The following is a 14,546-nucleotide window of genomic DNA, read 5'->3' as shown; positions in this document are numbered from 1 at the left end:
AACTCCTTGGAAACTCTATGGGGCAGTTCTACTCTGTCCTATAGGGTCGCTATGAGTCAGAATTGACTCCCAGGCAATGGGTTGGATTTTGGTTCACATTCTTCTGTTATGGCCACTTGGATTGTTTCCACATCTTGGCCACATGAATAATGCTTTAGCAAGCTTATTTTAATTCAGTGTTTTATATGTGAGCGCATGCATACTTTCCCTCTCCCGGTATCTTTGTGTTTGGGGCCCCACTCAGTAGTATCCCTCAGGGAGCACTTTCCACTGCTCTCCCACCTTCTACATGCCACCCTGGCGCTCCATGGCCTTGACTGTCCTAGCTTTACTTCTACCTCTTGTCTTCTTTTCTCTCCTTGGCCCCAGACTACCTTCACTGGGTTCATATTTCTTGCTGCAACCCCAGCTCCTTCCTGGTGAGCTTGTAACTCCCTCTTTCCAGCACCAAAAATGTTCATCTTGACTCCAACTCTGGGCGAAAGGCCACCACTACCACCCAGGCACAGCCCACTCCTCTCCTAGGCCCAAGAAAGTAGAGTCATGCTCTTACCACAGGGTAAAATATGATCAACAATTTATGAATAAATAATTCACATTTGCCAGATACACTGTTGTCCCTGGCCATCTTAATTCATTTTCTATGGACCTGCTTAGCTTAATACCTGTGGTATGTATGTGTATACCTTTGAGATGTATTCCTTTTCCTGACATGATTTCCCTGGAATTTCTTCCAAATTAATAGACATATTTCTAAAGCATAAACATCGTTATATTACATGTTGTCAAAGCTCTTGTTCCTTCTGCACATTGTAGGTGAGAGGCTTGAGGGCTGTTTTCAGGTATAACAAAATAAGATTTGTTTGATACCATACCAATTCTGTTGGCTTCACATAAAACTTGCTTGCTGATTTGATAAATAAACTGTGAGAACATATTAAGAGACTTGTGTTCAAACATTAATTTCCAAAAACCCGGAATAAACACGTTCAATAAATCAAAAAACATTTTAAAAGTCATCCAAGCAAAATGTTGGCTAACTGCTATATGGATATTTATTAGGTAAAAACATAAAAGGAGTTACTGTTGAGTCAATTCCAACTTGTGGCAAACTCAGAGTGGAATTGTGTTCCAAAGAGTTTTCAATGGCTGATTTTTTAGAAGTAGATCACCAGGTTTTCTTCCAAGTTGCCTCTGGGTAGACTCAAACCTCCAGCCTTTGGTTAGCAGCCAAACACATTAACTATTTTCACCACCTAGTGGATCCATTTAATAGGTAGTTGTCATTAATCTTGAAATTATGTTAAAAATTAATCAAAATTACTGTAAAGCAAAGTCATATATCTCATAGAAAATCTAATAAAAATGCTCAGGTAAAACATACAAAGTCAAAATATGAAAGTTTTATCTTGAATGATCCTGATTAATAACCGCACATACAGAATTCTGTAGCTGCTGTGTAGGAAGGAACACACAATTTGCCTTATCGAGGAAAAAGTGGCTTGCATTCTGGCTGAAACAATAATATCTACACTGAATTTGGTTTCAAAGGTAAAATGTCCTCCAAGATTAGACTTGATGGCAATTCTACAAGCATTTTCTGGTTATGCTTGTAGAGGCATAATTTTAGGTTCAACTTAGTGATCTCTCAACAAACATCCCACTTGTTTAGACTATCTGAAAATGAATGTCTGACTTGGAGAACAGTGGTGCGATCACAATTACCATGAACATGAAGGTTCAGCTGCTTAAGTCTAAAGGAAGGTGATTACCAAGGACTCTGTGGGTGGTTGCGGGCAGGGTACAATTAAGATTTCATCACTAATCACCAAAAAAGGTAGCAAGAAAAAAATATATTGAAAGTAAATTTTGAAATGTGAAACCTTTGTAATTTTTCAATGCTGAAGGTGAACTCTGCTTTATAAAGGTGAATCTTGGTGTCACTGAGTGTTGTGGGAGGAGGCAGAGCATCCAAATTTGGTACACTTATGATTTTGAACAGTTCTGCTAGTCTAGCAAAAACTCTCTCTCCTTCTTCTCTCTCTTTCTATACCTCTCTCCTTTTCTCTCTCCTTCTCTCCCTGCATCTTTGCTCTTTGACTTTTTCTCTCTACACAGAGATTAAAAAAAAAAAAAAAATTGCTGTCGAGTCGATTCCAACTCATAGCAACCCTACAGGACAGAGTAGAACTGCCCCATAGGGTTTCCAGGGAGCAGATGGTGTATTCGAATTGCTGACCTTTTGGTTAGCAGCCAAGCTCTTAACCACTGTGCCACCAGGACTCCACATATAGATAGACACAGATGTTGGGATCACTTCCATGATGAGGTTTAATATGATGTGATCACCTCCATAATGGGATCTGCCATAAGTAGCCAATCAGTTGAAAGGGAGTTTACCTGGGTGTGTGGACTGCATCAAATATAACTGGGCATTCTGATAAGGCTAGTGGCCTTTTGCTCACTCTGGACCCTGGAGCTGACTCCTGTTCATCTGACCTCCAGTTCGTGGGACTTGAGCTAGCAACTTATCTGTGGTCTTGCCTGCGGATCTCAGGATTCATCAGTCTTCACGGCCTGTGAGCAAGAACCCTGCTGTCTGACCTGCTGACCTTGGGTTCACCAGCCCCTGTGGCTATGTGAATCAGGAGAAACCTCTATCCTGATCCAAGAGCTTGGAATGTTCTAGCCTCTACAACTTTGTGAGATAATAAATAGATGTGGCCGATTCCCACATGGGACCTCTCATTCTGTGGGCTTTGAGGATTGCATAGTGATGGGATCCTCAGTTCTGGGTTCACTTTGCCTGAGTCAGATCATGACCTCAGAACTCAGAGAGAAAATTATAAGATACTATGAAATGCATAGTACCCTCTTTTGCATCGTATAAAACTTATTCATAGGAGTGGGTTTAAGTTGAAATTGGCTTGTTTCATTTTCACTTTTTTGTGATTTTCCTGCACTGCTGTTCACTGGGATTTGAGAAAAACCTCATGCTTTCTGCTAGAGGAGGGATAATGACCCTGTTTAGTGAAGTCACCACTCACCAACAGCCCAGCTCCTGTGGGAGGATGTCATCTGTCGGTGCTCACAGTCTTCATCAACGTTTGTGTGAGGTCCACACTGTCTCCACAGTGTGCTCCACATTCTAGGCCCAAGAAGCTCCCTTCACAGATGAGGCAGACCAGAGAGAGGCAGAGCTTAAAATCTGCTTATGAGGCAGCAGGCTCATATCCCTGGGAACACACTCAGTGCTTCCTGTATGCTAGCTGTATGCTGTACCTTGACAGAGAAATAGATGAAATAAACACATTTATGAAGTGTTGCTTCCATTGCTGCTCAAGTCTTTAAAATGTCTGTAATTCCTGGTCTCTCTTTGCTTACTGTAGCACAACCTTGACAGTTAAGTATAAAAAAGAAACTGGTTCTGGTCTGACATGTAAAGAGTCTGGTAACCGTCACTTCTGTCCTTGCAAGAAAAAAGCTGAACAAACTGAAAATCAACAACTCTTTTTAGAAAGATAAGAGAACTTATGTCACAAGAAAAACTGCTGCCTCAAAAACCAGAGAGATAGATGGGTAGATACAGAGAATCACAGTTTACCAGGAAAAGCCCAGGACCAAAAGCCTGCAGCTGGAGCCAGTATAGAACAAACACTTAAAACTACATCTGAAGAGTTCCTGGAGACTCAGTGTGAAATAGCCTGAGAGTTAAAAACTCCCCAAAAGGGGGGCCAGTCTTGGGGAACCCCAAATTTTGGAAGTTTTATCTCCAGGAACCTATCTTAGACTGGGTTACCTAGAGAAGCAAAACCAGTAAAGTGGATAAATATATACAGAGAAAGATTTACATCAAGGAAATGGCTCATACAGTTATAGAGGCTGGAACGTCCCAAGTCCTTGAATCAGGATAGAGGTTTCTCCTGATTCACATAGCCACAGGGGCTGGCGAATCCACGGTCAGCAGGTCAGACAGCAGGGCTCTTGCTCGCAGGCTGTGAAGACTGACAAATCCCGAGATTGGCCCGCAAAACCACAGATAAGCTGCTAGCTCAAGTCCCACGAACTGGAGGTCGGATGAACAGGAGTCAGTTCCAGGATCCAGAGTGAAAAAAAGCCCACTAGCCTTGTCAGAATGCCCAGTTATATTTGATGCAGTCCACACACCCAGGTAAACTCCCTTTCAACTGATTGGCTACTTATGGCAGATCCCATTATGGAGGTGATCACATCATATTAAATCTCATCACGGAAGTGATCCCAACATCATAGGACTGTCAAACCACTGAGAATCATTGTCCAGCCAAGTTGACACAAAATCTTAACCACCACAGAGTCCCACCAGGTTCTCAGAGTGATGGTAGGGAAAAAGTCCATTCTAGCTTCCAGTAGGAGAAGTAAAAACTAATCATTATGAAATATGCCTGTAACTCTGTATTCTCCTTAAAAAGGCCTGACCTCAAGGGAAATGATTTTACTGAAGCCTAACTGACTTGGTTAAATGCTACGGCTGCTAAGCCAAAGGGTCAGCAGTTCAAATCCGCCAGGCGCTCCTTGGAAACTCTATGGGGCAGTTCTACTCTGTCCTGTAGGGTCGCTATGAGTGGGAATCGACTCTATGGCACTGGGTTTAACTGACTTAGGTTTTATTAGAGCATAGTCAAACTGAGGGAAAGGAAATACCCAACTGCAGCTCTCTCTAGCCTTAATGACTCGTCTAAGGAAGAAGAAGAAAAAAAAGAATTGGGGATGCACTCATGGAAGCCACAGCCCATGGACATAGGCTCACTAATATCTGAGACATAATCATAGGACTACAGAACACTTTCCCTGCACCCACATCTTACCTCCACATCAGTAGAATTCCTTTATAATAACAGAGGATTGCAGCTGAAAGAACTGCAAGCTTCAGAACCTATTTGAGAAATAATCTCTAGGGAAACCCAAAGACAACAAAGGACACAAAAACATTAGAGTAAATTTTAGCCTCTTATAGCACAGCTACAACAAACAGTAAACCCAGCCTAATTTCTGCCAAATAACAACAACAACAAAAAAACCCTCACATTAAAGCCTATCTACTTCAATGCCTTTTACCTAATACAACATGTCTAGCATCCAGCACAAAATTACAAGACATTCAAAAAGGCAAAAACACTGTCTGAAGAGACAGGGAAAGCATAAATGCAGACTCAGACATGGCAGAGATTTTGGAGTTCTCAGGTAGAGAATCTAAAATTATGATGAACATGGAGCCCTGGTGGCATAGTGGTTAAGAGCTCAGCTGCTAACCAAAAGGTTTACAGTTTGAATCCACCAACCACTCCCTGGAAACTCTATGGGTCAGTTCTACTCCATCCTACAGTGTCTCTAGGAGTTGGAATCAACTCAATTGCAACTAGTTTGGTTTTTTGATTTATGATGAACGTGCCAAGGGCTCTAAAGAAAAAGGCGGACAACCTGCAAGAATGGATGGGTAATGTAAACAGAAATATTGAAACTCTAAGAAAAAATCCAAAGGGAATGCTAGGAAAAAAAACTATGTGGTATTGGTAAAATATTCAGGAAAGAGGTGGGTGAGACAGAATAGAGACGGCAGACACAAGCTCTCTCAAGTACAGTCAACTGCTCGGTGACAGGGAATCAAAGGCAATCTAATAAGGAAAGCCTAAAAAAAAAACCAGTGAAAATGCTGCTGGAACAATGGGACAACTGCATACATAACAGTGAATCTCGGCACTGACATTTCACCTGTCACAAAAATTAACTCAAAATGGATTAGAAACCTAAATGTAGAAAAAAAAAAAAAAAAAAAAGCTCTACAATTTCTGGAAGATAATATGAAAGAAAAAAATCTCAGTGACCTTGGGTTTGACAATGAGATTTTAGCTAAAACATCAAAAGCACAATTCATTAAGGAAAAAAAAAAAAAAATTAATAAGCTAGCCTTCGTTAAAATTTAGATCTTCTGCTCTGCAAAAAACACTTCCAAGAGAATAAAAGGACAAGTCATAGACTGGGAGAAAATATTTGCAAAGCACATCTCTGACAAAAAACTCATATTCAAAATATACAAAGAACCCTTAAAACTCAAAAATAGGAAAACAAGCAACCCAGCTACAAAATGGGCAAAAGATACGAGTAGACACCTCACTAATGAAGACATACAGAGATAGCAAATAAACATTTGAAAAGATGCTCCATGTTACATGTGTTTAAAAACACCAAACCCACTACCATCGAGTAGCTTCCGGTTCACAGCAACCCTATAGGACAGAGAAGAACTGCCCCATAGGGTTTTCAAGGAGTGCCTGGTGGATTTGAACTGCCGACCTTTCTGTTAACAGCTGTAACTCTTAAGCTCTATGCCATCAGACTTTTATGTATTTAGGGTATTGCAAATTAAAACAACAATGAGATACCATCACATGCTTATTTGAATGGCTAAAATCCAAAATACTAATAATACCAAGTACTGCTGAGACTATGGAGCGACAGAAACTCATTCATTGCTGGTGGAAATGCAAAATGTTACAGCGACTTTGAAAGACACTTTGGCAGTTTCTCATAAAGCTAAACATTGGCTTACCATAAAAAAAAAAAAAAAACTACCATACAATTTAGTAATTGCGTTCTTGTTATTTATGCAAATGAACTGAAAACTTATGTTAACGTAAAACACCTTTGCACAAATGCCTATAGCAGCTTTAGTCATAATTGCCAGAACTTGGAAGCAACCAAGATGTCTTCAAAAGGTGAACTGATGAACAAGCTATGGTAAATCCATACAGCAACATATTATTCAGTGATGAAAATAAATGAACTCTCACTCTTCAAAAATACATAGAGGATTCTTAAACGCATATTGGTAAGTGAAAAATGTTAAGAAGGAAAGATAATACCTTGAGGATTAAGGTGCACCTGATCCAAGCTATGGCATTTTCAATTGCCTTATATGCATGCAAAAACTGGACAATGAATAAGGAATACCAAAGAAGAATTGATGTCTTTGAATTACAGTGATGGCAAAGAATATTGAATATAACATGGACTGCCAGAGAACGAACAAATCTGTCTTGGAAGAAGTATAAGCAGAATGCTCCTCAGAAGGGAGGATGGCGAGACTTCATCTCATGTACTTTGGACATGTTATCAGGAGGGACCGTTCCCTGGAGAAAGACTTCATGCTTACTGAAGCAGAAGGTCAAGAAAAAAGAGAAATGCCCTCATCAAAATGGATTGACATATTGGCTGCAACAATGGGCTCAAGCATAACAACGATTGTGAAGATGGCACAGGACTGGGCAGTGTTTGTTCTGTTGTACTTAGGGCAACTAACTCAATGGCACCTAACAACAACAAGTGAAAAAGCTGGTCTGAAAATTCTACATGCTGTATGATTCCCACCATATGACGTTCTGGAAAAGGTAAAACTGTAGAGACGGTATGAAGATTAGTGGTTGCCAGGAGTTCCGAGGGAAGGGCTGGGAATAAATAGGTGAAGCGCAGGGCATTTTATGACGGTGAAACTCTTCTGTATGATACTATACTAGATCAATATCAGGTCATCAATTGTAACAGCTGCACCCCTCCAATAACAAGATGTTAATAATAGGAAAAACCATGGGTGGAGGAAGGGGGGATGTCTGGAAACTCTGTACTTCCTGCTCAATTTATTCATAAACTTTAAACTGCTTTAAGAAATAAACTCTATGATTAAAACAAACAAACAAAAAAGGAATCTATGCTCTCTCTAATCTCCAGGCACATGTTTAGATGATAAAATTCATTAATTCATTAATTTATGGGTTACTTAACAAGTTCTATGTGGGAGCACTGAGCATACAGCAGTGGGTCAGACATGGCCCTAGCCTCAAAGAGCTTATATTCTAGTGGAGAAGAGAGACTGAACAAAGAGTTGAGAGAATATAGTGCAAGACTCAGGTGAGACAACCAGCCCAGTCCCTATAAGCCATGGGAAGTTTCTCAACCTCATAACTGAACTCCTCTTGATGCTGGTGGAGACTGAAATACTTCCAGACTCTAAGTAGAGAATTTTACAAGAAACGATGGTCCGCAAGCCCCTGATGGAAACCCTGCTGGTATAGTGGTTGAGGGCTACAGCTCTAACCAAAAGGTCCGCAGTTCGAATCCACCAGGTGCCCCTTGGAAACTCTATGTGGCAGTTCTACTCTGTCCTGTAGAGCCGCTATGGGTCAGAATCGACTCGATGGCAATGGCAAGGGGTTAAGCCCCTGATGGGAATCCCTGGTTGTATTACAGTCATTGTTATGCTTGAGCCCTTTGTTGCAGTCACTGTATCAATCCATCTCCTTGAGGGTCTTCCTTTTTTCCACTGGCCATCTATTTTACCAAGCACGATATTCTTCTCCAGGGACTGACTGATCCCTCCTGACAACATGTCCAGAGTATGTGAGACGTGGTCTCGCCTTCCTTACGTAGTTATCCTAAAAATGCATTTATTGACAAGACCCCTAGTTTCTGCATTGGAAGGCTGGTTTGGGGTTCATTTCCTGCACAAGGCCCTTGGCCATCAGCTGTTTGAGAAACAAATAGAGTTTGAAAGAGAGTGAGGGGCTGAGAGCCAGCAGGGGCGTCCTAGTCAGCAACACCTGCCCTCTGTCTGGTTCCTTCTCACGGAACAGCCCCTGGGCTGGCTTGTAGGGGCAGAGCATAAGGAGCAAAGGCTTCTGGGAAGCATCTCTTGCTAGGGCCCTGCTGAATATAAGTTGATACTCAAGCTATTTCAGAAAAAACAAAAAGAAAAGAAAATATTTATGGCTCCATTTTAATAGAGCACCATAAATTTCATCAGTCCTCTTCAGCAGATAGTCCCTGGGAGGTGCAAAGGGTCGACACGTCGGCGCTAACTGAACTGAATGGTTGGATGTTCAAGTATATCCAAAGGCACCTCGGAAGAAAGGCCTGGTGAGCTGCCTGAGAAAAACCAGCCATTGAAAACAGTATAGAGCACAGTCCGACTGGGACACACATGGGGGCACCACGAGTCGGAATCTACGTCATGGTGGCTGAGGAGGACTGACAGAGATGGCCTTCCTCGTCCCTTTTCCTTTAGCCCTAAATTAATTACTGGTCATTTGAAAGGGACAGAGGGGGCAATTTTGAGGAACGGGACAGATGGGAGGTGACCGGAGACAAGGCAAGCAGGTCAAGAGTGCCCAGGACAGAGGAAGAGTCTTCCAGCCTTTCTTGCTGCCCAGCACCCTCCTCCTTGTTCTTCTGCCCTAAAAGGCGTTGTCATGTGTAGGAACAGTAAAGGCGTGGTCCTTGGGAAAGAATTTCTTAGGACTTTTAGTGTGAAGATTTGAACCCACCCACTGGCGGCTCAGAAGACAGGCCTGGCAATCTGCTTCTGAAAGGCCACAGCCTTGAAAACGCAATGGGGCAGTCCTATTCTTCACATGGGGGGTCGCCATGAGTCAGAATCTACTCGACAGCAACTGACAGCCAGCACAACGGAGGGTAATCACACTCAGACACTTGGAAACTCCACACGCAGTCAGTGGCCGCCGTCCTGACGCCTGGGTGGAAAGTGGAGAAGCCCTGCAGGCCTGGGCACGGGCTGGGGGCCAGGGGAGGCGCACAGAGCTGCAAACAAACTGGAAGGAGCAGCCACGCATATCACTCACATGTAAAATGGGGATGATCAGGGCCCCGGGCTACAGCCAGCATGCGGCCTCCCCAGGGATTAGGTATGGGTCTTCCAGCCTGCCCCTCTGGAAGCCACAGACCTTTCCAGAGGCAAACAACGTCCATTTACACTTGTTTGGTTCCTTTTAACCCAGAAAGCATTTCATTTACATTCTCCCCAAGATCCTTTCCACCAGCTCCACTCTCCCTAATAAGCCTTCAGGGACTCCACAACCCCGCCCATGCCCACCCGCAGGGTTGTGCTGGCACCTGGGGAGAGAGGCCCTGGTGGTTGGTGTGCATTGTCAGGAGTTTGAAAGACTGCCTCACGTATAGAGTATAACCATTGCATTCAAGAAAATTCTGACTCTCGGTGACCCTGTAGGACAGAGTAGAGCTGCCGTTTAGGGTTTCCAAGGCTGTAAATCTTTGCATAGGCAGACTGCCACTTCTTTCTTTCTTGTGGAGCAGCTGATGGGTTCGAAACGCTGATCTTTCTGTGAGCAGCTGGGCACATAACCACTGCATCACCAGGGCTCCTACATGTAGAAAATACTTGGTAGGAAGAAGAAAAGTCATGCACGGGGCCCAGGCTGCCAGGTGGAGGAATCAGACCCATAGGTTTGTTCTGCTTTCATCTCTGGGTCCCTAAAAACCTCTAAGCTTGACTGACCCTCCTGGCTCCTGTTCCTTGGTGTGTGCCAGTGTCTTGTCTGGGACTCCTGTCCCACTCCACTCACCTCTTCTCTAGCATCATCACTTCCCTGGCACCCATTCTCACCTCTTCCTGCTCAGGGTCCCCTAGAACTTTCAGTTTGGGCTCCTTTGTGTTTAACTCTGAGTCATTGCCCTTTAAATCCTCCTCAATACCTGGTTCATTGCCTACTACTGGGCATCGCCCTGTTCCTCTACTTCCATTAGAACAGTAAGGGACAGGTAAGGAGAGGATGGGGAAGTTTTGACCAATGGGAAAAAAATGTAATTGGACTGGAGCAATCGGAAGGAGAATGGAAGAGAGAGAGGAGGCACGTTGAAGGATGAATAGCTACACCGGGAGAAGCAGCATCTACAAATATAAGTTGACTCGACTCAGTGACCTCATGTGTGTTAGAGTGGAACTGTGCTCCATAGGGTTCTTAATGGCTGTCTTTCAGAGATAGATTGCCAGTCCTTTCTTCTGAGGCACTTCTAAAAAAAAATAGGTGGACTCAAACAGCCAACCTTTCCTTTACCATCCAAACACTTAACCGTCTGCGCCACCCAGGGACTCCAGTACAGGAGGTTTATTTCAGCATGAGGTGAGTGACCAAAAAGCCTTAGGAACTTTCTCGTCCATGTAACAGAAAGCATACTTTGAAAACATGTAAAACTCTTTTGATTTCATGTACTAGAATGGGAGAAAAATTCAAATTTACGTGGATGGTAAACGTAGTGAAAGATTGAGCAACACAGGCCAGCTGTTCTGTGCGGTAATAATCAGTAACCACTTGCTGTCAACCTAAGGCCACCCCATATGTGTCCCAGTAAAACTGTGCTCCACAGGGTTTTCAAGGGCTGAGTTTTCAGAAAAAAGATCGCCAGGCCTTTCTTCCAAGGCACCTCCGAGTGGACTCGAACCTCCAGAGCTTTCGGTTAGCAGCTGAGAGCATTAACCCTTGGCACCACCCAGGAGCCTTCTAATAAAGCAGTATGTGAAAATAAGAGTGGAATGGCAGTGTTATCACATTTAAAATTATTTATTATAAAACTGGGAAGTGGCGGAGAGCTGAGTCGGACACAGACTCCCAGCAAAACATGGAGGCCAAAGCAGGGAAGGAGCAGACAGGAAGCAGTTGAGCACGATTTCCCCATGTAGGGCTTCCTCACAGCTTGAAATGCCTCCAGGATGTTTCCATGAGGAAGTACGACCCAAGGTTGTTGATGAAAAATATCATGGCATAAGACATCCCTGCTGAGCCACAGAGGCGTCACTCTCCTGCAGTGTCCTAATCCTTTGATCACAAAGGAGCCTATTTTAGAATCTGCTTTTGGGTTTGACATTGCTCAGGCCCTCACCCTGTCACCCGGGACATCCTAAATACAACCCAAGCCCCTGGTTTCTGCAAAGGAAGAGCGATGGGGCCTAGAAGCATCAGCAGCCCACAAAGCCAAGCCTGTTTTCCTCCAAGCTGCCAGAGGAGCAACTTGCTGCAAAAGGAAACTATTTCAGCAAAAATGTGCCCACTTAAATAAGTCAATCACAAAAGGACAAATATCGCACAATCTCACTTATGTAAAATAAGAAAAATAGGCAAATGTAGAGACCGAAGTTGTCAGTGGTCCCTACGTGTCACAAACAGATGAGCACTCCACTCCTAGCTTATAGATTGGTGGTTCAACGAATTCAGAGGTGCCTCAGAAGACAGGCCTGGTGATCTGCTTCTGAAAGGACAAAGCCTTGAGAACCTTATGGAGCAGTTCTGCTCTGCACACAGGGCATGGCCGTGAGTCTACAACTAACAGCAACAATAACCAGGGGCGAGAGGAACGGAAAAAGGGAGCCATGGTTTAGGAAGCAATGACTTTCTGTTTATGGTGTTAGGAAATTTGGCAACAATTATGGGTGATGGTTGCACAGCATGATAAATGTAATTGACAGTAAATTGTACACCAGAAGAATGTGGAATTGGTAAACTTTGTACATATTTTTACAAGGAGCCCTGGTTGTACAGTGGTTAAAAACTGCTAACAGAAAAAGAGAGGGAGGGGGTTCCAATCCACCCAAATGCTCCGTGGGACAAAGACCTGGGAGTCTGCACCGGTAAAGCTTACAGCCTAGAAAACCGTATGGGGCAGTTCTAGTCTGTCCTGTAGGGTCACTTTGAATGGGAATCGCTGCTAGGGCAGGCAACAACACACAAATTTACAGCAGTTAAAAAAATATATTTCCACTTAAAATCCGGAAGGAGAAAAAAGACCAAAGTGTGCTCAGCCCGGCACCCTCTGCCCCCGCCGTTCACTCCTGTTTCCTGCAGTGAGCATAACAATGAACTTCTGGGGACCCCCGCGGCGGTGACGGGGTGTGAGCTCAGACCAGGACCGGGGAAAAGCGCTTGCGACGTACCACTTTTCAAGTCCACGTTTGTATTTGTATTAAACGCATTTGCCTTCGGGGTAGAACCAAATAAAAACGGGAAAAGGCAATGAAAAGAGAATTATGGATCGAAATGTGAATGCGGTTTCCTTTCTCCCCTCCCCACTGCCCCCCGCCCTTAGCCGGGGAGGGCGACCAGGAGGCGGGGAGGGTCCCTTCTTCTCCCGGTCGCCGCGCACAGTGACTGGCATAACGATAAGCGGTGGTAATTTGCCTTAAAACCCTTAATGAGTGGATCATTGCCACAGAGAAATGGGAAGCAAACTTTAATCCCACAGCGGCCGCGCGCCACGCTTGGCTGTGCAATAAGCAGGCAGAAGTCACAACGACATCCCAGCCCACCGCTCCCCAGATGAAAATTCCTCTCCCTCCACTTTTGCAAAGGTAATGAGGAAGTAATGAGGCTTGACTCGAATTTTTTCAGCCCTGATTCCCTTCATTCCCCAGCAGGTTCCCATAGGATGGAGTAAGATGTTGGATTTATATAAAAGCCGTGTTGATAGCTAGGTGGAGGAGGTGAGCCGTGCTACTTGGTTTGCAGAACTTCAGATAAACCCCGGTCTTTCAACGCTGCCTATTCACCGAGCCTTCCCACCGAATAAGACAATTTGACGACGTGCAGGCCCCGTCAAGCTGCTGACTGTTTATTTTGTCACTTGACTGATAGGGAGCCCTGACCCTTCAGGGCTACCTTTCTTCCCCCTGCCCTCTCCGTTCCCCCCTCCTCCTTTGTGTCTCTTTCACAGGTTTGCCACATTCAACTGTGTAAATAGTAAAAACGAAAAAAAAAAAAAAAAAGGTAGGCAGAAGGGCTGTATTAGATCATTAGCTTAATTTGAGCTGAAAGGCCTTTGTTGTAAGTTGGGGGTGGGAAGGGACCTGGGGACCCTTTGCAAAGTATTTTGCTGGCAAGCTTGTTGAGATTTGATTGCCTTTGTTGTGATAATCTGAAATTAATTTGCACTTGAACCCATCTTTCTTCTGGGCTCAATTTAAACACTGTTATAATTATTCGCCCGGCATGAAATTGAGAACAGACCCTGATATGACAAAGCTGAATATTTTAATTCCCCAGGTACTGAAGGCTTTTTTCCCCCCACTTATCTCACAAGGTAATAAAACAAAACGTTCCAGTGCACGTGCTTAAGACAGAGAGATTTGCCTGAGGGGGAACAGGCATAATCACTGCAGTGTACACACTAACCCATGTACTTTCTCAGGAGGTCAATCACTCGCTTTTAAAGTGATGTTCAATTTCTGCTAATATTCGTTGATTTGTACCTGGGACGTAACACAGAAGTAAAAACGGCTTTGGGTCCACGTGCATTGTCCCAGGTTTTTTTGCAACGCTCTTTAAGACCCCCTCCTAACGCGCGCAGCTGATCCTAGGCCAGGCCCGTCCTCCTCAGTGTGCTCTGCAGCTCCCTTATCAGCATTCCTTTAGTTCTAACCCAGATTAGTGTTTTTGGTGAGGAATCTCATTAACTCCGGCAAGCCTATCTTCTTTTGTGATTTCCTTTGGAATTGTAATTCACTAAAAGGCCAGCGGGGCCTTCCCCTCCACACCTCCCGGCAGAAATTTTTCTTTAAATCAGCCTTCAGCTTAGAGAACAACATACTGCTGGGAAAGAGACTTTATAAAAGGTCTGGAATAAACTGTGCTGCTAAGCATCGCTCAAATATGTAACTGAGACTGGCTGGGAATTTTGGAAAGCTGGGGGCAAAACTGAGAATTTGTGTC

This window comes from Loxodonta africana, chromosome 2 (genome assembly GCF_030014295.1).
Source record: "Loxodonta africana isolate mLoxAfr1 chromosome 2, mLoxAfr1.hap2, whole genome shotgun sequence".
Classification (NCBI taxonomy): Eukaryota; Metazoa; Chordata; class Mammalia; order Proboscidea; family Elephantidae; genus Loxodonta; species Loxodonta africana.
This window is presented reverse-complemented; position numbering follows the sequence as displayed.